Here is a 26,365-nt window from a genome sequence, read left to right as displayed (position 1 = left end):
CATTAAGTCGATAAATGACAAAAAAAAATATAAGAAAATCCGTCGCGGGCGCATTTGTTCCGGTCGTCTCGTTAGCGCCGCGGATTAGACGCGGCGCTGCTCGCGGCGGTGGGGCCGCGATCGGGCGGAGGAGGGGCAGGGCCGACTGTCAGGGCGGAACGGGCACGCTGCCTTATCGGCGTAAATCCCGAGATTTGTGGACGTCCGCGGCCTCATAAAACCGGCTCATGAATAAAGACCGCGGCGCCGTCGGCCGACCGCTGTGCGCCGAGGGGGGAGGGAGAGAGCGACTCCCGAGTCCGACGGCCGACCGCGCTGTGACGCAGCCCTCAACGGACGCTGCTTTTGGGCCGCGCGAGCCTCTGTCTTTGCACACCGCTCGACTACGTCTGTTTGCCGTCGTCGTCGTTGTTGTTGTTGTCATCGCTGTTGTCATTTTTGTCGTTGTCGTTGCTGTTATTGTCGGCATCGCCGTGGCTAAGTCTTCAAATATAGGTAAATTTAATTCGGGGGCAGCAGGCTCTGCAGAGGCTCACGCTTCGATCATTTCTCATTTATTGAAAGCTATTTAAAGAAAATATCATTCTTGTGCTTGGCATGTCTTAAAGGACAAACAGAATCGCTGTGTTATGGAGCCTAAATAATGAGCTTAAAGCGCGGAGACACACTTAAAGGTGGCCGGGGGAGGTGGGTGCACTGGTGGTGGCGGCAATCGCAACCCTCACTCTCTTCCACCACGGACGCACTCGACACTTTCTCTAACAGACAGATTTGGAAGTGCATCCATTGCAACAGGTGACTGGCGACTTTAATGCTATTTGCAATTTTTTCTTAATTTTTGTTGGATAATTCCTGATTATGTTTTATATAATGATTATCATGAAAGGATAGCACGTATCTAGAGGCACATACGCAGTGATTCAAGACGTCATCAATGTGATTTATTGAAGAGTGCCACATTACCAGTGGCAAATGCCTATTGATACAAGTTGGCGAGAGAGAGAGACATCGAAGAGCGATAGATACGTATCCAGTGGCATAACCATAAGAATCGCCACATACACAGTGATACATAACCCGTTACCCAAGTCGGTTGAAAGATATTTCTTGAAGACTGGCATATACACAGCGGTACATGTACAGCGACCGAAGTTAGCGTCAAGGAGGGTCATTAAAGAGGGCCACATGCAAGTGCGGCAAGTTGGGCGGGTTGGTATACCTACGTGGCGATTGTATAACAGCGCTCAAAAAACGACGAGGACGAAGAAATGGCGTGCATTAATACTAGACAAAGGTGTTGTGGCAGCTACATGGTTTGATGTCGTGGTAGTCATTCTCTTTAGTGATTGTTTAGTGGTCGTTTGTGTACTTGCCGCTCTTCATTTAACATCGTTACCCCAAACTTGAGTCATTAGGTATGTTCCACATGGTATGTGCCGCTCTTCAACAACTTATTTCACGCCATACTTGTGGCACTGGGTTTGTGTCAGTGGGTATGTGTAACTGGTTAGGTTTCAATAAAACTTCGGTTGCGGCTAGTTGGTAATTGGTTTCACTCTTTAATAAGCCTCTCTCACATCAACTTGGCTCACTGGGAGTATGCGGCTGCGTATATGTGCTGCTCCAAACTGACAAAAACAATTATAAATGCCTCCGTTGGTGGGGGGGGGGGAAGTCAAATGCGCGTGAGAAATATACGTACAATCGCGTCTAAATATGCATTCACACACGTTCACATTGCCGCAGTTCGTCGTAATTGTTCTTTGCTGTAGAAACAATCGCAGCGTGAAATTATGTATTCTATTTCTTTCATTTTATTTAAATACGTAGTGCAGACTCGTGGTGTATGATGAAGGACATCTGACATGCATCGCAGTAGACGGCCATTTACTCCTAGATTATGCGGGCTGTCAAAAACGGCCACATGACTATAACTTAAAGAAAATATCCGTCTTGATGTTAGCGCTGCCTCGCAACACCCGTGAATATTCATTAACTGATTACAAAAGTATATGCAATAGATTTAAAGAAAGAGCGACGCCAAAATAACTTCATCTCATAGAACCGGTACCAGCTATGTAATGCGCATATATACCAAGAAGAACATTTAGGTTTGCTGTAATGCCTATATAAATTACAGATTGCAGAATGCAAGGTACTTATTTATTTACTTTACGTACTGCAGCCTTACAAGGACTATAGCCAGGAGTGGGTGCAATAAAATATTTACGAAAAATGAAACAGTAACAAGCATCAGAGAGAGTGTTAAGAAAACGCTAAATATTGGAACGTCGCACAAAGCAACAAGTATAGAAACACAATAATTAAGAAGGGAATGCTCGAAACTAGGTAAGAAATTTAAAACCTCAATTTTTCTGAGATAAAAACTGTATTTCGATGTAATAATCCGTGGATATAAAGCTTAATTGTACAGAATAATAACGTTGAAACAGAATAACAGAAAAGAAAGATGTAGCAGATACCGTAAATCTAAGAAGACAAAGAAACGGGCACACCTAAAGCAGGAAGAGTCAATCATTCGTTCACTATTCCGGTCACCAGCATAAAAAACATGCAGGCATCCTAACTTCAGGCATGTTCACAAACCAATTCTAAGCTGGTTGCAAAAGGACCCTAATAAGCCGTAGAAGATAGAAATATACAATTTGGAATAGTAATTATGTGCTTTCTGAATATGTTCATTTGCCTCTTTAGTAGATCAAGCTTCGTGATATGGTATAAAAATTCGAACGTACTCACGCGGGTTCTATTCATTTATTTACTTATATTATTTAATAATCTACCCTCAAGGCCCATGGGGCGTTAATGAGGAGGCGGGTACAAGACATTTGTTACGACAAACAACATAGGAAGTGAAAAAGAGAGAACAATGGCAATTTCAGCTACTCCAGAAAGTGGTCAGTTATGGGACACTTGACGAATTCCCGTCTTTTGTGACAGCAATAGAGGGGGCAAGGCGATTCTGCTCGCGACTTGACTTCAGCAAAACGGAATGTAAAAACAGATTAGTTCGACCGAAAGAAAGGGCTGTACTTTATTTGGCTGGTCAAGTTGTTAGAACATTTATTGCAGGGCCACCGAGCACTTCTGGACAGTCGACGACACTGTGAACAATTTTGTATGGGGATGTCAGCTCAGCTTTTGTCCATTGGCTACCCAGGGACTCTAAACCAGGTAGTAGGCGGTAAAACGGGAGGTGTTCTTTGGCGTTGTTCTTCCTAGAATGGGCATGGTTCTCTATATAGATTTAAAAGTCGTAATAATAAAGCATTTGTTATATTCATGTCGCCGCTTCTTTCAGAGCCTCCAACCTCAACTATATCGCTTTCTCTCACACAAAAAGTATCAACACGTACAGTTGTAATTCGATTTAGGTATCATAAACTTTGGGCACAATCGGCGTCGTTCAAATAAGGACAATGCCAAATCAAGTAATAGAAATAGACGCCGTACGGAAACACGTTGGCAGTGAAGAATGCAAGATGGCCAAGTAAAACTAACTTGTAACAGCTGACCGTACTCAGAAATGGTTCAATTACTGCAGTCAACGAGGAAACAATGCAACACTAACAGTTTCATCGTTCACTATTAAAGAACGCCAAGACTCAATGGCGAGGCAGGCAGTTCATATTAACATTATTTTGGGCAGAACACGCCGTCATTGATGACTGGCGATCGTAAACTTAACGTGTGCTAAACGGAAATCGCCATTGCGCTTTGCTTGCACCTTGATAATGTCATCACAAACAGTTCTTTATTTTGCGAGTACAAAGGTTTACTGTGCGCGAGCATCGGTTCCTCCGAAGCACAGATACCGCAGACACATCGCATGTTGCTATTTGAGTACTTCGCTCGTCGAGTTTGGCTCGCCGGCATAGCTGGTGAGTGATCGCTGAAGCCAACCAGCCGCGACAAGCACTGCACGCGCCCAATTCCGACTGTTGGACGCTTGTACTTTCGCGACACACTGCCCCGAGGACGCCCGCAGGTTCGTCGTGTGCTCCTGACTCACATCTGATCGTTTCGATCACTAACGCGATTCCCGCACATGCCTCGACCTAGGACGCCAGTTAAGCGATTGCACGTCGCTTGTCAGCCACGCTCTGGCAGCCCAAGGCGTGAAAGAAGGACAGAAAGAAAGAAAGAAAGAAAGAAAGAAAGAAAGAAAGAAAGAAAGAAAGAAAGAGAGAAAGAAACGCGAGAACAACAACAGTGCGCGTTGTCAAGGCAGCGGGTGTTGTCACGCAAATGAACGCGTGCAGGCAGAACTAGCCGAGCTTTGTGCGCGAGCGGCCTTCCAGAGAGCGCGCCGCGCGGAATCTGCAGCAAGACGCGGCCGCGACTCGGGAACGCGCCGGGATGCTCCCGCGCCGGTCTCGCTCGCGCCTAATCTTCGTTTCGACGCGGCGCTCGCTGCTCGTGACCCGAGAGAGACAACGCACCGCGACGGCGCACGCGGTCAGCGTCGGCGAGCTGGCGAGGCAAGTCGGGGTCACGTCGTGTCCGATGGCGCTCGCGCGTCTCCCCGATCGCCTTGACGTGTCTTCGCTGTCTGCGCGAGCAGCGGCAGACACGGCCGTCGGGAGTGCCGCGCGCTGCTCCCCCGCTCGGTCTGTCTCCTCGCGACGTACGGACCGTGGGCGGAAATTAATGGCCGAAAGACAAGGAGCCGGCATACCACGGCGGAAACGGCGGCAACGTGGCTCGAGTTGGCTCGGCGATTCCGAAGGTCCCGATTCCCACGATAACCGCTGCGACGTCCTTGGACGTCGCGTTTGACTTACGCAATGTCGTCGCTCCCGTTGTTACATCGAAAGCGTGGGTCTCTCCGGGAAGACATCTTCGTCTGACGTATGACGTAATCCGGCCGTAACCTCCTGCGAGTCATACCCGTGTTATCGCTCTACAACAGTGTATAAGACTGCACTGAATCAACAATATGCCATTTCCGGTATGGGCGCACTGTCTTTATGGGTACTTCGGAAGCAGAGCGTAAGCAGGCCTGCCGCGGATTCTCTACGCTCGCGCGTTCTAAATATGGCAGACGTAGAACCGGGAAGTCAAGTCCAAAAGAGTGGGCTGCTTGCTTTGTTGGTTATGCATAGTTACGTGGCCAAAGTGGGGACGCAAGCCGCGTGCGTGTCAGTAGCGCATTCATAGCTGAGCGTGCTTTCTTTCCGTTTCATCTGGTGTTCCGGCACTGAGCGTTTAAACACGACGCTCCATTCCACTGCCATGTACCGCGCAGGCAGGAACACCGATCCTCTACAAGCACGCTAGCGCACAAACGGGGGATCCCGCTCAGTCGCGCGTAGTCGTGAGCTAAGATGCCCTACCGTCAAAGCAGCATCTGGTACGGCAGCATTACACAAACCGCTTAATTCGCAAAACAATTATATTATTTTAAGCCTACCGGCGCGACAATGTCGATTTTATTTCTTTAACACATGGCGCGTACCATGCATTATAGTAGCATTGCTCCAACATCGAGAATGTAAATTAATAACGTTAAATGTCCCAATCCGCAACGCAAAACACCTGAAAGAAGGATAAGCCATGGGAAGTCACAGAAAAAAAAAAGGAAAATTAGCAATAATTTAGGGAACATCTTACAGGACGAATTCACTGCATGAAACCGCATGTACATCAACGAAACTTGCCTACTGGATGGTTATGCTAACATATGAAGTGCATTGCAAAGTGCCATGTGGCTGCTGCAGAACTGCAAAGCTGCAAGTAACATTCAATCCGAATTTCTTGTACTGCGAACTTCATCAAAACATGTGGCCAGCTCATCGCTTGTTCAGTCACACAAAGCATAATAAAGACGGTTGCGCTACGCCGGCGCTGGCAACCACTCACGTATACGCTTACGTTGTTGTGACAAGTGCACGGGACCGGAACAGTCTACACTCCAACGCCCTGCACCACTCATTTCTGCATTCTTTAAAGGCGGCACCCGAGTCCCTATTTCGCAGGGCGAACTATTCCCGATATAATACCCTATTTCCGGGGGCGTTGAGGTACAGTAAATGAAATACATTAACTCATCGAAACGACCAAATGGCCCACACGGATAATTGATTCAAGGAGCGAAATTTTAAGAGAATAAGTAGCTCAACGCTTGTGGTTCTTATCTAAAGTTCGTACCCCGCTACACACGTATATGTGTAGAAGTTATGTTGATGTTACACCGACGACCTCAGTTCTGGATCTTCACCAGAAACATTCTCTGGGGAACCTCTTTCGTTCGCTTAGTTACATGTGAAACAAAAAGCGCAGAAAATTCTGTCATGTATAGTGGCACGTGGGAGACTTCGACGGCCAGTTGGATACTTGCCAAGAGGAAAGGACAAAAACAAACATTCGTAGCATTAGTGTCAACATTCTCCTTTATTATTCTCCCGAGGATTCCCTATAAGGCTCAATTTAGAGGTCAGACGAATCCTAAGACCGGTATTTCTGCTATTTGAAAGTAGTTTATTTAACAGGCTCTGCCTGACGTAGGCCCTGCCACCGGCACATTGCACAACGGGTAGGCGGCACGTACAGGAACAAAAAGCACGATTCACTTTTGCAATTGACGTGACAGCTTGTACGTATAATAAAATCAGTTACGCAAAACCAAAACTAAACAGAAACGGTATTGAGAATAAATTTCGGACGAATAATTCATTCGCCAGAAATCTCACTTTATCGAGCCCACTGCGGCACTGGCGTCCTGCAGCTCAACCACCATGCCTCAATATTAACAAAGAACGATTACACAATGCATAAGGTGAACAAGGAACGTGGGTGTGCATGGTTCACATAGGATGTACGCCGTGCTTGTAGGGCACTTGAGGTTTCTTTTGTTTTCGTTATTGTTCTCAAACATGCTCACATTTCTTCTCTAATTGACCTTCCTTCATCAGAGTTATATTATTAATTACACTTTTGTGCACAAGCACCCTAAATGGTATTGAGAATCTGCCACGCGACAAGAGTGTCACAAACCGAACCTGAAAGAATGAGCAGTGATAAAGAAATAAAAAGAAAGAACAGAGCAATGTACGACTAGGCCACCTTTTGGGTCGTGTGCTGTCCTTTACTCGTCCTTGCCTGATCAGCTTTATTTTCCATTTTGCAATCCAACCAGCGCGTCATATTATTACAGTGGCCAGCCATATTCACTAGTGAGCCAGTTAAAATTTGCGATAACTGCTTATCTTTTCCATGAACACTGCTTTCCCTCGAGCCGCACTCGGATGCGCTTGCATCGCGGAATATGCGGGACTATACTATGCCCGTGGCGTTGTCCGTTACGCGTCTCGCATCTCGATGTCGTAAGCGTCCGAATCGGCGGTGTGCTCGGAGCAGTCGTGCGCTGCTAGCTGGACAGCAGAGTGGACACGCGGTGCGTCCTCGACGTCGCGGACGTCGTCCTTCCCGCCGAGGTCTCGCGCGGTGCTGATACACTTCCGCCGTCCCGGCATACTTGGATCGTCACGCAACCACACGCAGGCACACGTCCAGTCCGGCTTTAGATGGAGGCCGCAGAAGTGGTATGCGCGGACTCCCATGTCGAGTGATCCTTCTGCTTCTGGCCGAGAGCTTCTAATAACGATCTGCGTATAGCGCGACCACCAAAAGCGTGCTGACTTTTTCTTTCTTTTTTTTTTAGCGAGTCAGAATTTTCGCGACGCGGAATTTAGCGCTGGCCGACACCCTACGAGTTTTCTGTCGCTGTCGGTGCGACGTTCGCAGTTAAGTGTTCTTATTGTTGATGCATCCGTAGAGGCTGAAATGCAATGATATGTTCAATGAACCTGACGAGACTGTATACGCTGCGTGACTTGTTTACAATAACCCCTGACTTATTTCTGACTTTCTTTTTCTTTTGTTTTCTACCTTTTCGTCTTTCTTCTTCTTTATATAATAATAATAATAATAATAATAATAATAATAATAATTATTATTATTATTATTATTATTATTATTATTATTATTATTATTATTATTATTATTATTATTATTATTATTATTATTATTTTGCGATGTGGCGTTCATGCCCTACCTAGTATGTATTTTATTTATATAGCCGCGTGCTTTGGCAGCGCTCCTTTGCACTTCAATGCTAGACTCGCGCTGATTGCTAGAGCATTGCGCACCGGCGTCTGGAGACGATAAAAAAGTACAACTGGAGAGAAGCAAAAAAAGAAAAGAAAAAAAATACAAGCCACGGATGTTTGCTAGTGGCAGCAGTGAAAGCAACGTCGTCATCCTGTCACTGTTTGCTGGTCACTCCGTCACGCGTCAGTCATTGAGCTAGTGTTGGTTCTCTTGGAGAGTTGCTGTTCAAGCGTTAGAGAACCTTTAATATGTACTGATGTTATCAGTGCATCTTTGATAATGTGTGATGGCTGTGCCAAATGCACAACCAGCTTCTGATGGAGTTCTGGTGTGGCGCGTAGATTGCCGCGGCTGCCGGTTGTCGCCGCACAAGCCCTCTTGTGGCTTCGGCGCTTCCGTTTTGTATACTGTCTTAACTATACTGAATAAAGATTATTATTACTATTATTATTATTAAACCCCTTCTAAGGGAGCGGGGAGCGCTGCTGTCTCACGCGCGAAACGCGCAAGCCTTCACTTCCCTTCGCATTGCGCTTTGCGCTACAACAAGGAAACGCAGAGAAAGATAAATGATAAAGATGAGATGAAGTCTTCGTGATCTTGTCTTGACAAAAAGATAATTTATCACGATAGACAAGATAAGATGATGTATTCGTCAAGTGATCACGTCCGCCTGATGACTTGATGTGATGCCTCTTGGAGAAGCAGCCGATTGTGCGCTTCCCGCTTCTTTTCAATGTCTTCACGATTGGCCCAAATTTTCGGGTGAGCACCGCGCACGCGGACACGAGCAATCCCGACGAACTAGAGGCTAACAGCTTGGCCCGCGTCAGCAGCGACACACACAGTACATGCATTCAAACAAAATGAATAACAAATTTGTTTGCCATCCCGGCACGAGCTTCTGCACCCACGAATGTTCTCGACAACGCCTTCCTGAGGAAATGAGCAGGGTGCAGGGGCGCCTCCCTTTGCTTCGTAACAGCTCGAGCCAACGAATCAACGCGCTTAACGCCAGCCACGCGCATCCATAGAGTTGTTTGACAGGTGCTACTTGTGCGACGTACTTGGAATGTTTTCCTGAAGGCCTGTGCGTTACAGTGCCCGCTAGCCATGGTGCCACGGGATTGCCTTCACTGCCCAAGCGGCAGCTGAAAATGTGAAGATGTTTCGTTGAAAGAGATCAACACACCCGAGTCCGAACATAAGATACCATCAGATTAGCCGAGCAACCATACGTTGGCACAAGTTACGTCCCATGTAACTTGTGCGGAAATTTAAAAAAAAATATGCAAGTGCAATGGAACTGGACAGAACCGAGGTAATTTGTTGTTTGCCGTCGATTGGAGCAAATCATACTATTTGTTGTATTTCGCCTAATTGCGTAACTATTTCTTGTCAATAAATCAACTGCTCAAATATTATATTCAGAGCAAAAGTGTCATTGAGAAAACTGCAGACCATTAATTCATTCAAATAACTTTGCTGAGTGCCCTGCGAGTAGACCATTCTAAAAGATTACCGATCCAATTTTCTGTTGCTGAATACATGCTAGATAAATGTTCTTTCCAAGCCCGAAAGAACGGCAGCGAAATACAAAAAAAAAACTGCCGCGCGACTAGTCGAGTGCGAATTTTTGTGCGACATCGATTAGTTTTGATGGCTTAACTGACGTTTATAATATCCGCCTGAGCCGCACATTTAACAAGAAACGTCGCGACGATTTCCTGAAGTGTCACCACCTCAGCAAAACGTTCTTAATAATCGTCCTTTCGCGTTAAAAAGAAATGCGTGGACCATGAAATGACCGACAAGTGCAAACGCCGAAAACTTCAATAGGTTTCTTAACGCTCAGTGGCATTGCTTTTGACTATATTGATAGCTGTTTCATTCTTTTTTGCTGTTTTCTATATTCAAGTTCACTATGTCTCCATTTGCTTGTTTGTTTGTTCATATATAGGTACTCTGGGTATTTATTTATATATTTATTTATTTATTTATTTATTTATTTATTTATTTATTTATACTCCCAATCCAAATAGGGAGTATAACAGGAGGGCAAGAAGAGACAGAAATTCAGTGCAAGGCAAAAAAAAAAGCACTATACAACCAAAATGTCGCCCAATTTACGGCTGTAAGGCACAGAACAAATTCTACAAAACTAAATTGCACAGACTAAATGACATTGGCACTTGGCTTATATGAGAACAAAGGCAACAACATAACACTGGTTCAAAACTGCAAGGCAAGCAAATCGCTTTGAATTAGTTGAGAGAAACGGGTTAAAGGTGGGCTACTGGTAATAGAAGGGATCAGGTTATTCCATTTTCTGATCGCCAGGGAAGAAACGAGAATTTGATGGTATCTGTGTGGAATTTGCAAGAAGCAAGGTTATGGCAGGGTTTCTGATGGGTAGTTCTTGCTGTGGATTGTTTAATATAACGGGACTTCTCTATATTCAGGTGGTCGTGTAATAGTTGGTATATTAGCTCTAGGCGTGCCAAAAATTTCGCCCGTTTTTTTATGGTTAGTAATCTAGCCTTCTTAACAAGTTGTGTGGACGAGTCTGTTCAGTTAAATTTGGGCGCCCATGAAGTCGAACTGAGCACTGGTTATCCGCTTTAAGCATTACCTGATCTGTAGAGCTCCGTTTCCTATTGTTAATCTCAACATTCGCTCTATCCTCATGAAAACCAACCATGTATCCATATATTGGCCGACTGACCGCTAATAGTGGATTATGAGAAGACGAATACTACGGAAACTACGTCTTAACCGTGCAAAGGTCTCGCTCTCCTATCAGATATGTTCATGATGACGTCTAGGCATTGTCAGGATTGGGGGCTCAATCCCATCGCTCGTGATCCGTTGTCAAGATTGGAGTCGGGCATGAATTAGAAGGTAGCTGGCCCATGCCGTCGTCCAACTTATCCACCCTGAGGACGTTGATGAAGGGAAGGACTGCTTCTCATCGAGAACGAGGAATATGGGTTTATTTACAGTATTTATATCAGTCTAATATGACTGTTTGAGAAAGTACATCAGTCTAACACGACTGCTTGAGAGAGAGTGACCTGAGCAGCCGCACAACAGCGGTTTTTAAACACTCGGTCCTCTCCCGATACAAGGTGATGCGAACGTTCGTTTCGTCATCGCAAACTAGCCGCCTCCCCGCAGGACGGTCTACACACACAAATGCACACACGTTCGAATGTCCGCAGCCGACGTCAGAGGGGCCCCGTAGAACTCGGAGCCGTTCCGGGTAGCGCGTTGGGGAGTTTGGGAACAATAGTTGGCCCGCCGAACTCATCCCGTCACAGCGGCGATGAGGCTAGAGGTTGGTGGCGGTTTCAGCACAAAGCTTGCTTCATCGAACGCATCATAGCTGAAGCGACGGAGAGTGGGGGATGCCCATATTGTTCCCCGGCACAAAGTCGATTTAGTCACGCTGTGCCTAGAAGTTGGCGGCGACGCTCCCGGAATGTTGCCGCCATAGTTGTAACTGGGTGGCAAACTTGCACTGCAGCTGGCCGTTCTTAACAGCATTAAGTATAATCGAAGATTGCCGAGACAATTGGGAAGAAGCCGTTGCTACTAAGGAAAGCTTATTGGTTTGCTGTTTTGAAAAAGTTTATTTACACCACGTAAAAGAAATAAGAGAAATAATCATGCGCACATAACTATGTACAAAGATAATAAATCATTACACACTATAGAACAGACCCCTTGCAGCTGCGAATGTAAAGAACATTACATATAATACAGCAAAAAGAAATTGAAAAGAAAACCAGAAAGACTATTCGAAACTGTTTATTACGGCCACTCCGGGCGAAAGACTAGACGAACTCGGCCGTTCTGCACCCAAACAAGAGCGCACTACCAATGGCGGATAAATTCATGCTCCCCCAGGAAGAAGGGTTCGTCCGAAAGGATAGTGAGCATAGTACCTCGCCTCAGCCGGTGCAGTTTATACCGCATTGCCGCAGCTTCGCAATGATGGCGCCAAAGGCTAAACAGGGCCGCCACCCGCCGCTGGCCCCCACGAAACTGCCGCGCGGAAACCTTCCACTAGATATAAAGTCCCGTTCACCCCGGCCCCGTAACCCCGCGTGGACGGCAGGCCAAAATACATGTCCGATGACACACTCGATTGTCGCGTGCCTTTTTGTCTCCACCGACATGCAGTCGGTACATGCGGAGATACGCAGCACGCCCCAGCGCTCCAGCCAATTCCGAGTTGGGAGGAGTCCGCAGCCGTGTCTCCAAATAAAATCGCGAAGGTGGCCAGGCAGCATAGCCGTGGCTGCGTTTAAATAGGAAAAGAACCGCGACTTCAGACGGGACGTAAGACGAAGAAGTGGACAGGCCGAGCGGTAACCAGCAACTGAGGTTTATCACCATGACACACATAGAAGCGAAATGTCGCATCTGCGCGCAGCGTGCCTTGACATACTGAAGAGCAAGTTGAAACACACGTGGCTATGCGCTTCTATTGAAATCGGTGCGCTATGGGACGCCAGTCAGTGGGCACGAAGGGTAACAAGACACCACCCATTGTTTGTAGGACCTTATCAGAGGTGATGTCGACGTCTGAACATGTAGCTGGAAGTACCCAGGGGGGTGGGTCCGGCCCCCCCTTCCAAAATTAAGCGGCATACCCTCCCCCCCCCCCCTCCCCGCCCTCGCCAGCGCTCCTCCCACACATTCCTAAAGCGCCGCCAAATCAATGTTGAGACTTGACAGCTATTTGGCTTTCAACATTTTTCTGCCTTTTTCATTCCTTTCGGATGGCGGTAGTTATCGGCATCTCCTGGGGTGCGAAGGACATTTTTCTCATATGTTCGGTGCCCGCACGATTAACTCGAGATGCGTTCAGTTGTCAGCATCTGTTCAACCTTCAAGCGCCTCGCTGTTGCTTCGTTAGTTCAACCTTCTTTGTTTGGACTGATCCAGGGACCAGGAAAGGGATTCGGTTCGTAGTAATAGTAACTTTTCGTAAGTAACTTTTGCTTTTGCTTCATTATTTCCTCGAGTCGCCGCAACGCTGGCAGATCTTCGGAACCGCCGCAGTCGCGGGGCTGTCCCCAACAACGATCACGCCAATAGTTTAGTGCCACCCGCCCAGAAAAACTATTTGGCACTACTTTGCACACTCCTTGAGATACGAAGGGGTGGCTTAGCCTCATGGTACAGGTACCGAAAGCTTCCTAGGAAAACAGACGGAGTTCACGAATAATGTCGCTCAAGAAGAGTGAAATCGGAACAACACTGTTTTTTAATGTCTTTACGACTGACGTGCACATGCCGTATCCCGGATGCCAAATGTGTCGAAACAAATACTCAAGATTTTGATTATAGGATGCCACTGTGATGGCTTTTAGAATTGAGCCTTGCACCAGATAGCAATCCATTATCTTGAAAGATACTAGGGCATACAGAAGCGACTGTTCGTTGTGAACAAACAGTGTGATGTCGTCAGCGTACGCCGTTACTTTAACAAAAGTGTCACCAGGAAGCGACAACCCCCTAATCTGCAGATAACATTCTACAGCTATTAAGTAGGGTTACAGGGATAATGTAAACAAAACTGGAGAATGAAGGCAGGACCACCGGCGGACCCCGTCACGGACCCCCGGCGTGACGCGGAAGGGTTGGCTTTCGCGCTAGTCTAGAAATAATGAACTTTCTATGTTGATATACATTGCTCTAATCAAGTGAACAGCATTTTGGAGGAACTGCGTGCGTCTAACATGCCACATGTAGTATATCCGTGGTATACGTAATCAAAAGCGTTTTCTTGGCCCAGAGAAAACAAGAGACCTCGAGCGTGCCGGCTGATCGTGTACTGCATGGCACATAAATGACTGCGAATTTCGCGGCCTGGAGCCGAACGCATCTCGTGACACGCAATAAACGAAGGAAGGATTTCGCTAAGTCGACGTATAATTATACAGCCTAAGAATTCATAATCAACGTTGGGCAATGTTATGGCACTGCAGTCTTCTGGGCTTGTTGACGTGGGACTTTTCATGGGTAAAAGTGTGATGCGCCCACTGCGAAAGGAAAGCCGCAGGGTGCAATCTTGAACACGTCACCCGAGAGCTCGCGTCATCAAGGGCTTAGTGGCACAGCAGAGCTCAAGTACACTGGATGTCCGTCCGGGCCGGGGGCCGATCCACGTTTCATTGCATCCAGCGTTCCTTTGGTCTCGTTACTGGAGGGCGGTGTAAGGAGCATTTTATTTGACAGTTAAAGTCTCTTGCATAACTGTTAGCGCAAGGCTGGTAATATTCCTCAGTAGAGCGCAATTTTATAACAAACATCCACTCCTGGCAATGCGTTTTATACAAACCCATCTGTAGTGGCTGCACCTTAACCCTGGAAAACGAGTTACATACTCATAATTAGCTCCAGTTACTCATAATCTCATACTCATAATCAGCTCCAGTTATTGTGACAGTTACACCAAGGTCCTGCGGCAACAAACGTCTGCACGGCTGAAACGATAAAGCATGCGTGCATTATGTATATGTTTTCGTGTGAATATCAGTGGTCACGCCTAACTCTACACTTACATGGATGTTCACTAAGCAGCAGCATGCGCCTGTATGTTATTCCCGTGGAACGTTACATTGCAAGAATGCAATTGCGACGTGCGCCATCGAAATGGGGAGCTCAACAACATCGCCGACGCCCCGTAAAGAAACCACAAGGGTGACCGCCTGCCATGGAACGAGGATGACTGCGGGATCCCCTTTTCGCAACAGAACGTTGCTCAAGCACAAAAGAAAGAGAAAGTAAAGACTTGGCTCCGACCACCGCATCTCTAGACGGCATAATTAGGAACTCCGCGTTCGTAATGTCCATGGCTGCCCATGGCTGCACCATTGGCTGAACAGCGATGCAGAGGCCCGCATCATGCGAAGAAGACGATGACATGCCAAAACGTTGCTTCTCAACGAGGTCAAAAGCAATTTGAGCGTTGACGCCAGACTAAATCTTTTTAAGAAAGAACAAAGAAAAGTGCTATTAACCAGTACGTTGACATGTAGTTGATTATCAAGTTAGGCTTCATAAAGTGCGTGTTTTGATAAACTGCGCGTAATTGTAATTCCCACGAACTGCGTTGCTTTATATGGAATTCACTTCTCATACATTGCATTGTGTTTCATGTTCGACAGGTCGGCCATTCTCTCTGATTTGCACTGTACGTATAGCGTCATTACGAGTCTATATCGCTTGTGTTATGTTAAGTAATATGTACAAACTGCGAATGTGCTACGGTTTTATTTTTCTTCTCTCATTCAAGAAAAAAATTACGCAGATCTCACGCACTGCAGAATTGGTGTAGGCGAAGCTTTCGTGAGCCAGCAATGCAAGACGGGGCATTTATAGGACAGAAGGCGTGCTGCACAGTGAAGTGACGAACGAGTCCCTCAGATACCATCGTGTACGTTGAGGAAGCGCAATTTTCTTCAGGATTAAAACGGGGGGTTGCTGAATCACAAAACACAACGTGCTGTGACCTCGCAAAAACACGCCGAACCGCCACAGTACGACGAGAGGCGTGCTCTTCGGCGATGTACGCGTACCCTTAAAGGCCACACCACACGTACACGCTTGCCGACATGCGCAAGCTCGCGTCTGCGCGCCCTGCGCCACGTGCGCCTCGTTGGGAATACAAGAGATGCGCGCCGGCGCCCACTCACGCATAGACGCCTTGACAGGCATCGCGTTTCGTAGCGAGCTATGGACAGTGCTTCGAAGTGCTGAAATAGTTATAAACGTAACTTGTGTTATTCTTAGAGTTGTTAGATCAGCACAAAAAGGAAGGGAAGAGCACTTTCTCGTGTGACACAAATCAGCCTCACTGATCTCGACGCTAGCGCCCGCGCTTCGAGGCGCGCACGAGAGGGTAATAGAGATGCCCGGATTTCGCAATTCGCAAACAGATAAATCCAACAGATAATGACAACGAGGAAATGATAGGGGTAATTGCTTGTTTATTTAACTTAGATGTATAAAGTATAAATAGATGAAAGTGGTCGAAACAAAGTGAGCGGAAAACGAACTGGCCGCGGGAGGGATGCAAAGCCATGTCTTCGCATTAGCGAGCGAAACTCTTACTGTTTCAGCTACCGAGGCGCCATTTTCCCGTCCACTTTCTTGGGTTACTGGGTATGTCGTGGGCGAAGCCTAATTTGCGTCATAAATATTGAAACAATCTTGTCTGCATATATATTTACCCAGGGACCACGCGGGGACTTCGCTGCGGCAGCACTAGATGTCGCAACATTTAGAGAGGGAAGCGTGATAGGGCATCTCGGCTGCATATATACACGCCTCATGCATGATGCTTTGCGGCGGCGGCAATACGGTGTGTCGATACATTGCTGCTATGCTATGCCGGATATTGTTCTCCTCCCTTTCTCTGAATGAAGCTTCACTACAAAACGATTTCACCAGTGGTGTTTGATCTGCATAATTATTTTGTGGCTACGTGCGCCCTGAAGAACAAGATGCGGAATCTTTTAGTGCAGCTTAGCAGAGCGTCTAGTTTTTGTACAAAATAAATGTGTACACTGTTTTGCTGTAATTATTCTTCGGTTATGCAAAAAAACTTGAACCGGTTCAAAGTTAATTGAAGCGTTATCTTTTCGTTAGGAAGTTGCACCGGAACTGAACTACTTTCAGTTAACCGCAACGACAAAGATTTCCGTTCGACACTGTGTAGCTAACGTAATAGTAATTTTCAGGTTCACTCTCACTGTAAAACAGCCTGCACCCTCTGGAGTGTATTTCTTTCACACAACAATAATTGTAATCTGTCTTGTTTTTGTTTCCTTTCTTGAAAACTCAGCGCTCGCTACTTTCTGGTCAAGAGCGCTACGCCATGCGATAATGTGCAAGTCGTTCGTGTCCTGGAAATATCGAGCGGGCAGCGTTAAAGAAACGAAAGGCACGCAGTGCATATGACGATTATTAGATTGTTTTAGAATAGGGGCCCGCAAAGGCAGGTGGTCCCTAACGATTAGTGTCTCGCCACTGCGCATGCGCCGAACCCAAACGGTATCTTTCGGTTTTGCTTTTCGCGCGACCCTAACGCAAAAGGTCGAAAAATGCGTGGATGCCCCAAACGCCCCAAAGCTTCCTTGCGTCGTCTCAACGTCGTCGCGAACATCTCAGAAATGAGTCAACGCTTTCTCATTGAAAACAATAAAATCTCACGTATAAAACGTTTTATCTTGTAAAATATTACGGATTGCATTATTTCATGTTTGCTTTCTCTCTCTCTCTGGCATTATGTTTTCGTTTTCCTTCCGCGAGCAGCAAGGGCGCTGCAATCGCGTGACACTAACGCAAACCGGGAACCCTGCATTGTCAAAAAAAAAAAAAAAAATTCCCTGGTTTTAGGGCAAAATGTGGCGGTAATCTGTGACCGAACACTTTTCTGTAAATAAAGAGCGGTGATTTCCGTAGAACGGACAGCTGTAAAATAGAGGCCATGATAAAAATACGAGCCGGGAACTCTATTCTAAAGCACCGCACTGGCGGCACGGACCGCGAACGCGGTCTTGTTGAGTGACACAAATACGCCCCAAGGGGTGCAGCGGTTCTTAGAGTGCTTATTCACGAAAGGACAGGGCTGCAGGCTTTGTAATGCTACCTCTCTAGTGACCCACTGAAACCAATTTGAGAACTATATAAAAATAAGATTCTAACACAACCTTCCTTATTGATTTTTCACACACACACACACACACACACACACACACACACACACACGCACACACACACACACACACTCACAAACACGCGCGCGCGCGCGCACGCCCGCCATTTCTGAACCACTATATGGGAACATTGCTTTTGTAGACCTCCTTTGTTTGTGGTCTCCCTATTTTTCTACTACCAAACCTCCAATCGCATTTTACAAATCTCTCTTACGGATAAGTTCACTTCTTCCCTGCTATCCCTGAGCTCAAGGGCTTCAAGGAGGCCAGCTGAGCCTAAAACGACAGCTGGGTAGATATCTTCATGTTCTATTAAAACTAGTTTCATCGTTTCTGTAGCTTTACCGCAGCAAGCACAAGCTTCTTCTTCCTTGGTGTCCCTCTCTTTATAATTTCAGTTCAGAAATTAATTCTATCCTGATTTTGTTTTTACCCCTTAGGTAGCTACTTATAGAAGGTTTCTATTCCTTTGCTACCACGCACGAGATTGTCTCACCCTCTCGGATTTTGTGTTTGACGTTCTTTGTTGTCATACCGGTCGCATACTTGCTGGTAAGCATCCTAGTTCTCTTCCTCCACTGTGAGTCAATATTTTTTCTGTACAAATAATTCAACACTCTCGCAACCCGTTTACTTTCTTCATATTTCTCAGTCGTTCTTCCAAATCAATTTTACTCCGAGCTTCCGTCACTTCAAAACTTGTCCAGCCCATATCACCTTGCACAGCTTCATTTGTAGTCTTCCTGTGAGCGCCCAATTCGAGGCGTCCCATTCACCTTTGGTTTGACATCGAGTCCTGATTGTAATCCTCACTTCAAGCAAAAAAACTAAGTTTCCAAATGCAAGTCCTGACACCATTTCACATTTCCACATACCCCGGAGCACCTCGCACCTATCGAATCCCCATAATGTTCTGTGTTTCATTAAGACCGCATTTATCTCCCCTTTTGCTATTTTTGTATTTTCCTGTGTTTCGATATATCTATTATACTCATTTATCCACGCACCAAGGTTTAGCTATACACCCGAGGTGTTTTCTGGCCCTGTATTGGTGCTGTCTGTTCACTGTTTTCATTGAATAATGCAAAACCTGATTTTCAATGTTAAATTTCTATCGTAAATTCTCACTTTCCTTTTCACTGATATTAGCCCGACGTTGCAAATCACTTTGCCTGTTAGCAAGCAACACAATGTCGTCCACTCAAAACAAACCTGGAAGCTGCTGCTCTACTATCGTTCCCACTTGTTTGTATGAGAGATAAACTCGATATTGATTCTTTCTGGTGGTGTTGGGTTGCTGAGGACGAAGTCGCGGGATTGAATCCCGGATACGGTGGTCGCATTTCGATGGAGGCGAAATGCGAAAACACCCGTGTACTTAGATTCAAGTGCACGTTAAAGAACCCCAGGTGGTCGAAATTTCCAGAGTCCTCCACTGCGGTGTTCCTCATAATCAGAATGTGGTTTTGGCACGTGAAACCCCATAATTTAATCTTAATTTTAATTCCTTCTAGCGTTCCTTCCGTCCTCACCATGTACATCATAAACAACACCGGGGATAAAAGGAAACCCTGCCTCAGTCCCTTGATGATATCAACTTTATCCTCGCTCTTCCTCCCTCCCCATTTAATGCAAGCGGTATTTTATAGGTTAATCTCTTTGAAAAGCTATATACATTCGTTGCCTAAGCCTTCCCTTTCCGGAATATCCCACAAATTGTTGCCCTCCGGTAATGTCCACAAAAGCCACGTATAATAGTATCCTTTCTTCTCTGGATATTTCAATGGACTAAGAACAAACAAGTTGTCATCCAGACACCTACTGATTCTGAAGCCATTCTGAAGTTCTCACAATTATGCCATTATGTTCTACCCATGGTTGCAGTTTTAATTTAATCTCATGCATTGCCAACCTTTATATTACTGATGTAATGGAGAACGGTCTATATGTGGGAGAACTCTGCGTTTTCACCCGTTACATCGATAAATTAATTTCCTTCTACTTTGTCGCCAACTGTCTCCTATTCGCCTATCTTGTTAGTTCTTTTGTTCTTCTTTCAGCAGAGCTTCATTACATTTTAGTTCTTGTTCAATAATGAGCATAACGGGAACCTCCTGAAACCCTGTGGCTGTGCGCTTTGGAATTTTTAGTTCGGCTTTCTTCCAGTTGAAATATATCACTACAAGCTTCTTCGCTGTCTAGTTCTCGTTCATGCTTCTTATTTTTCCCCTCAGAAACGACCTCGTCATTGCCTTGAAAGGATCCAGCTGTTATTATTTTCGGATGTAATTTAATGCTGCGTTCCCTTCCAGTTTGTTTCCATTTTCATCACATAGATGTTGTTGTATTGTTCCAGATTTCCTCCTTAATAAGTTAATGTGGTTTCAAAATATTGTAGGTACGGCCTTCTTTTTCTAGCGTATTTCTGACAGCAAACGTTCACATTCATCTTTGCTTGCACCAGTATTTGAACCATACGATTTCTCTCCCGAAATATTTCCTACTTGCTGTCTACGTCATCCTGCGGCAACTGTGTGTGTGTGCGTGTGCGTGTGCGTGTGCGTGCGTGCGTGCGTGTGCGTGTGCGTGCGTGCGTGTGTGTGTGTGCGTGCGTGCGTGCGTGCGTGCGTGCGTGTGTGTGTGTGTGTGTGTGTGTGTGTGCGCGTGCGTGCGTGCGTGCGTGCGTGCGTGTGTGCGTGTGTGTGTGTGTGTGTGTGTGTGTGTGTGTGTGTGTGTGTGTGTGTGTGTGTGTGTGTGTGTGCGTGCGTGCGTGCGTGCGTGCGTGCGTGTGTGTGTGTGTGTGTGTGTGTGTGTGTGTGTGTGTGTGTGTGTGTGTGTGTGTGTGTGTGTGTGTGTGTGTGTGTGTGTGTGTGTGTGTGTGTGTGTGTGTGTGTGTGTGTGTGTGTGTGTGTGTGTGCGTTTTTTTTGCCTGCCTATGCTCTCGTGATGATTTCTGTCGTTCGTCGATTGCTTCTTGTATCTCCCTGTTCCACCAGCTTTCCGGTTTCCTTTTTGTTTCCCATCAAACGTGTTGCTTCTCTTTTCTTATTTCTCTCATTAGTACAGATAGAAGCTCACTATATTCACACTTTCTGCTTGGCATTTGCCAAGTTCTTTCTCAAATCTTGTTACCACATTTGTTGCTTGTTCAGCCTTCAAATTTGGACTGCACATTCTTCGCTCCTTGCTGCTTTCGCAACTAGTTATCCAATTTTCAAAATGATGCACTTACGGTCACTCCTATGTTGCTGCACCCTTCCTCGTCAATAACCATTTATCTAAACTTTTCATATATTCCTTCTATTATCAGACAGTAATCAACGGTGGATTACCTATTTCCGACTTCCCACATGATCTGGCCATCAGAATTAGGCCGCGTATATTCGCTATAACGAGGTCACGTTGTTCACAGAGATCTAGGATTAACTTCCCATTGTTGTCGGTATAACCGTCTAGACCCCGTATGTGGGCATTCATGTCACCTAAGAGAATAATTTCGGCATTATTCAAGAAATACTTAATATGAGCACTTAGGCTCCTCATACCGCTAGCTCTTGATTCTTCTTCTTGCAATTTTTTCCCGTCCACAAGTACACCGCGACCAGCCAAGTTTTCTTTCCACTCACACTGCCTGATAGCCAAATATGCTCTTGACATTTTGAATTTACTCTTTCCCATTTGGAATATGAATGCTCCTCCCAAGTATATAGCGAACGGCACATAATTAACAGATGTGTGATTGCCTATTACAGCCGCTTTAAACGAAATTGTTGTCGTAGGGTTAGCGTGCCGATTTTAGGTAGCAGAGGACACAGCGACGTAACATTGACTGCGCTGAAACGCACTCATGGCCGGACTCCTTAATGACGTGCGAGCATTTCTTGATCTGCCTCAACGACCTGGCACGCGCGTTATTTCTGCCCAGTAGCGACTGATTGGGGAAATAAAGTGGCGCATTCTTCGCTCGGGATGCCAGTGGTTAACTTGAGGTTTCATAACGACAGACACGATTTCTCATTTTCTGATGTTGCGTCTAATTCGACGCTTTAAAACCACTTCGTAAACTAGGACAGTGAAGTTGAAACGCGAGCTTCTTTCTTTTCCCCGGACGATACAACCCGATCATGGGTCAGCGGTGACTGGATGGGAGAAGTCGATGAGGAGCAGTGTTACTTGCTCGGTCCGCCATTTGGTGTTTTCGAGGCTCAAGCTCAATCGCGAAAGGAAATATTTCATATTTTCTGGTGCTACCTTGAATGTAACACGTCAAAATTATGTCAGACTAGAAGTTTATTTCATGATGTCAAATTTTTTTTTACGGGATACGCAATGTGACTACGTAGTAGTCAGTGATAGAATGTCCGTATCGAGCCCGTGATCGTTTTTGATTTATCGCAACCGAGCAGGTTTTAAGCGTAACCACCTCCACGCGAAGGATGAGGTGATATTTTGCTTTGTCTTATTGCCGGTGCGCTGTTGCCGAAGCGCTGAAGCGCAATATTTAAGTGATAGCCTGATTGATAGCTCATAACTGCTTCGGGCCGTAAATTCGCAAGGCAGGCTTACTTAGCACCGGTGATTACAATATTCCAAGTGTACTACTCATGAATCAAAAGAAGAGAGTGGACATGAAAAGTATGACGAACAAAATACGCACTTCACGCACAATATGCATACGATACGCACAATATGACAGGGGTAGTGAGGCAGTGGTAGTGGAAAAACGCTGTCTAGAAAAGCAGTTGCTCCTCCGAAGAAGAAACATTGGCTCCATCCACGTTCTTTGTTCGGCCACTGCTAAACACTTCCGGCCTCCAGCTTCCTGCGATGGCACTTCATTATGATGAGGTGCTCTTCTGGGGCGTCGCACTCGTCGCACAAACTACAATCTCGGGACTAGAACACACTGGACCATGGACGTTGCACCCAGAACACTAAATAAGATGTTCATCGTCATCTGGGGACGTTCTTCTTTTGATGCGACCCAACAAATGAAGCGTGTAAGGGACGCCTAAAAAAGACGAAAGTAATCTGCTGACAATGCGGCACGGCTCATTAGCATTGTTTAATTGCAGGCTGTAACAACTGCGATCACAAATGTTTCTGTTTCGCCTTTTGGTAGCGTCTCACACGCGTATCCCATGCATAAAAAGGCTGACTGTTCCAACTAAACTGTTCATTTCTGCTCCTAAGAGGGGTAGAGTTAGCGCAGTTTTGACATAGTACTGAAAGAAAGCGTATGTTAACCAGAGGAACAATGAAGAAGATAAAACACTGCAGGCTAGTAGCGCGAGCGCGTGGCAGTGCTGCCAACTGTACAGAAATTTGACCATATCTACGGATTTTACGCAGTGTTTAGGGAAATAAATAAATTTCAAGATAGGGCCCTGAAGTGGAGAAACTGCTGACGTGACGGCGCGTTTGGTTTCCACTCACGACAAATTACGTTGACATTCGCATGCGAGCTATCAATTTTGATTGTACAGCAGCACAGTGAACATTTCTCGTCCAGTAAACGAAATAGTGTGGATGCCCTGAGCCCTTTGACGAAGTACTGCTGCTGTGATTTTGCTGTTCATGGCTCTAGCTTGGCTGTTGATGTCTGTGCATTCCGAATGAAACATTTATCTGCAAGCAGCGAAACAAACGCATGCTGCAAGACCACGTGAAGCAGCACGAGCAAATCTAGTAAACAGCTGACCACGCATTTGTTTAATAAAATCTAAAATTTACCTGGAACCGCCCTTAGGCAACCTTGGACACTGTCGTAGTAGTCGCGTGCCTGGGCGTGTTTTCCTTTCAAGTAAAGCTAAAAATTAGTCATGCATCTTCGTTCTAGGCTGCGATTGACGCGTAGGCGCATTATTGTGGTGGTGCTACGTCACTGCATGGTATTTCAAAATGTATTTACGTCCTTCACGTTTTTTTTTTTTTTTTTTCTGAAGTGGCACACTAGTTTTGAAAGTTACATTCTGGAAGGGAGGTCAGGCACCCAACTTCCTTACAATTTGAATAAGGTTCCGTGTAATCTTCGCACTTAGTTTTAGGTGCAAAACAACTTTGGACAACAACAAAGTATATACGTGCTAATGTCTTCTCTGATTATGGCTTCAAGCAAGAGCTTGCCTTGTTAGCACAACTCCCACTCATACGTCATTTCACCTTGATTCCAATGACTTCATTATTCGGATACCTCATAATGAACTTAGAAATAAATTTAACCGATAAAATTTGCACTCCATTTGTATAACACAAGCTAAAATTTATCAAAAGCTTGGGGGAGGCTTAAGTTTCGCCTTTAAGAGGGCAGCGTGATAGCACTGAAAAATGCCTGACTGTTTCTCACGCTTCCCGGCAACTGCAGCTTATCGAACCATATTTTTTTCCTGTAAACGCTGGCGGCGAATGCTATGCACGAAGGCGAGCTTTGTGTTTGTTTTTTTGATGTTATGGCAAGGAACCGAGCGGGCCGCGCCAGTCCTACTAAGACAGACCTGAAAAGGCAGCTGGAAAACGCTATCGCGTTAAAAGGGGTTTGTGTATCCGCGTAAGAGAATAATGTTTTCTCGCATATGTCTATAGGTTGTGTGTAGGTCGTACTTTACGAATTTTCTGGCGCAATTTAGTTTGAGAAATTCGATTAGTCCAGTAACACCTCTGCGCCACGCTGAGAGTCTGCGTGGATCGCGATGCCTGGTTCGAGGCGATCTTGTCGGCTGGAGACGCCGGCGCCGGCCCCGACACCAGATATTCTGCGACACGGTGCCCTTAACGCTATCACGTTAATTCAGAAACCATATCGACAAACTGCACAACGTCATTTTGAAAACACCAAGGGAAATCTAGGCAATTTGTAAATGCGAGGTAAGGGAAAACTGGTTTCAGTGGTTGGCAGCACTGGCGAGTGGACACTGGCCTTCATTTTATGTCTGCGCTGTTGGCCGAGATTGGCGTCAACGTAATGACATAACAGTTCGTTTATATAGAACAGTGCTAGTGCTGCAACCATGCTCGCGTTCGTCATATTATAGAAAGCGGCTCACCAAAATACCTGCTTGCATATATACAGGGTGTTTCAGCGAACACTTTCAAAAAACTTTGAAAGTTGCCTGTGGCAGATATCACAATTCCAGTTCATGGGCTGGTCTACTCGAAGCGGCGGACAATACTTCGACAAGAAATTGAGAGGCAAAATCGTCTAATTAATAATAATTCACTAATTATTTTTTTTAACTAATTACATTATGGCCCATATAGGAATATACAAATTTTAGCCGTGGAGTTCGCAAGGCGGATCCACTCGGAACGTATATTCAAGATTACATCAGTTTCGAGGTATAAATTCCGAAACTGCATGGGCATAGGCGTTCCCATGCATGGGCGTTCCAGTTAAATTGTTAAAAAAACGTCGTTTCATGCATTGAAGCACACAAGTAGCTGGAACACCAATGCATTTCTGCGCAAAGTTCGGGAATTTATATCTCGAAACTGGTGTCGTCCTGGGAATTCGCTCCAAGTTGATCCGCCTTGCGAAGACCACTGCTAGAATTTGTAAATTGCAATATGGGTCATAGAATAATTAGCTAAAATATTAATTAGTGAATTCTTGTTAACTAGTTGATTTTGCATTTCAATGTTTTTTGCAAGTAGTGTCCGCCGCTTCGAGTAGACCGGCTCATAAACTAGGATTTAGCTATCTGCCACAGGCAACCTTTAAAAAATTTTGAAAGTGTTCGCTGAAGCACCCTGTATATTTCATTGCAATAGAAATTATATGGACACTCCTAGCGAACTGTACTGTCGTCGTCGTCGTGAGGTTTCGTTATATATATTAAGGTCTATCTGTGCTATACGCCATGCCATGCTATATGGCATGCGGAAACAGAGGAGCCCTAGCACTACAGCTCGTTTTTACTTAGCTTACGTTCACTTGAATTCATACTGCCACTACAGCTACGAGTGTTACACTTCGTATATTATTCTAACTTGTCGCTATCGCATTCATTACTTCGCCGTTAAGACGAGACTGTGATATTTATTATAATTATTATTATTAGGGATTAGTTCCGACACTCTAAGTGAAACCAGCCACCCAAGAGTGTTGACTGCTGGATGCACGCAATTTGAAAAAGAAAAAGAACACTTATTTTAAAATGTGAAAAAAAAAAAAAGAAATCACTCTTTCAACCGAAGGGCGAATCATTGGCGTTTGAACACTTCGGGTAGTGTTCTATCTGGGAGGCAATCTTTATAGTGTACATACGTGCCATCCGGGCGCGCTCTGTGTATGTTCTACCCAGTCATGACAACGAACTTCAGTATAACCTACAACTGAATATTTTACAATAGTGTCGTTCTTCATTGATCCGCGGGCGCTAAAGCAGCCTCTACCTACCCCCCCCCCCCCCCCCCCCCCCGTCCTTTCCGCATTGCACGCCCGCTTGCTCCGCTCCCCTTGGCGGGAATCTTCCGTGTTAGGCGTTGCGGTAAAGCATACG

General features: G+C 45.7%; 1 long non-coding RNA gene across 1 annotated transcript in view; it reads right to left on the bottom strand.

Annotated features, from left to right (window-relative positions):
• The window catches only part of LOC140215959 (uncharacterized), a 65,836-nt gene that overhangs the window by 20,220 nt on the left and 19,251 nt on the right, over positions 1 to 26,365 (bottom strand). The window contains exon 2 of the long non-coding RNA XR_011892568.1: positions 4,806 to 4,898. This is a non-coding gene — a long non-coding RNA (uncharacterized lncRNA). The remainder of the gene's footprint in view (positions 1 to 4,805; positions 4,899 to 26,365) is intronic.

Source organism: Dermacentor andersoni, chromosome 2 (assembly GCF_023375885.2).
Source record: "Dermacentor andersoni chromosome 2, qqDerAnde1_hic_scaffold, whole genome shotgun sequence".
Lineage (NCBI taxonomy): Eukaryota > Metazoa > Arthropoda > Arachnida > Ixodida > Ixodidae > Dermacentor > Dermacentor andersoni.
Note: the sequence above shows the minus strand (reverse complement) of the source record. Positions and strands in the feature narration are given on the sequence as shown.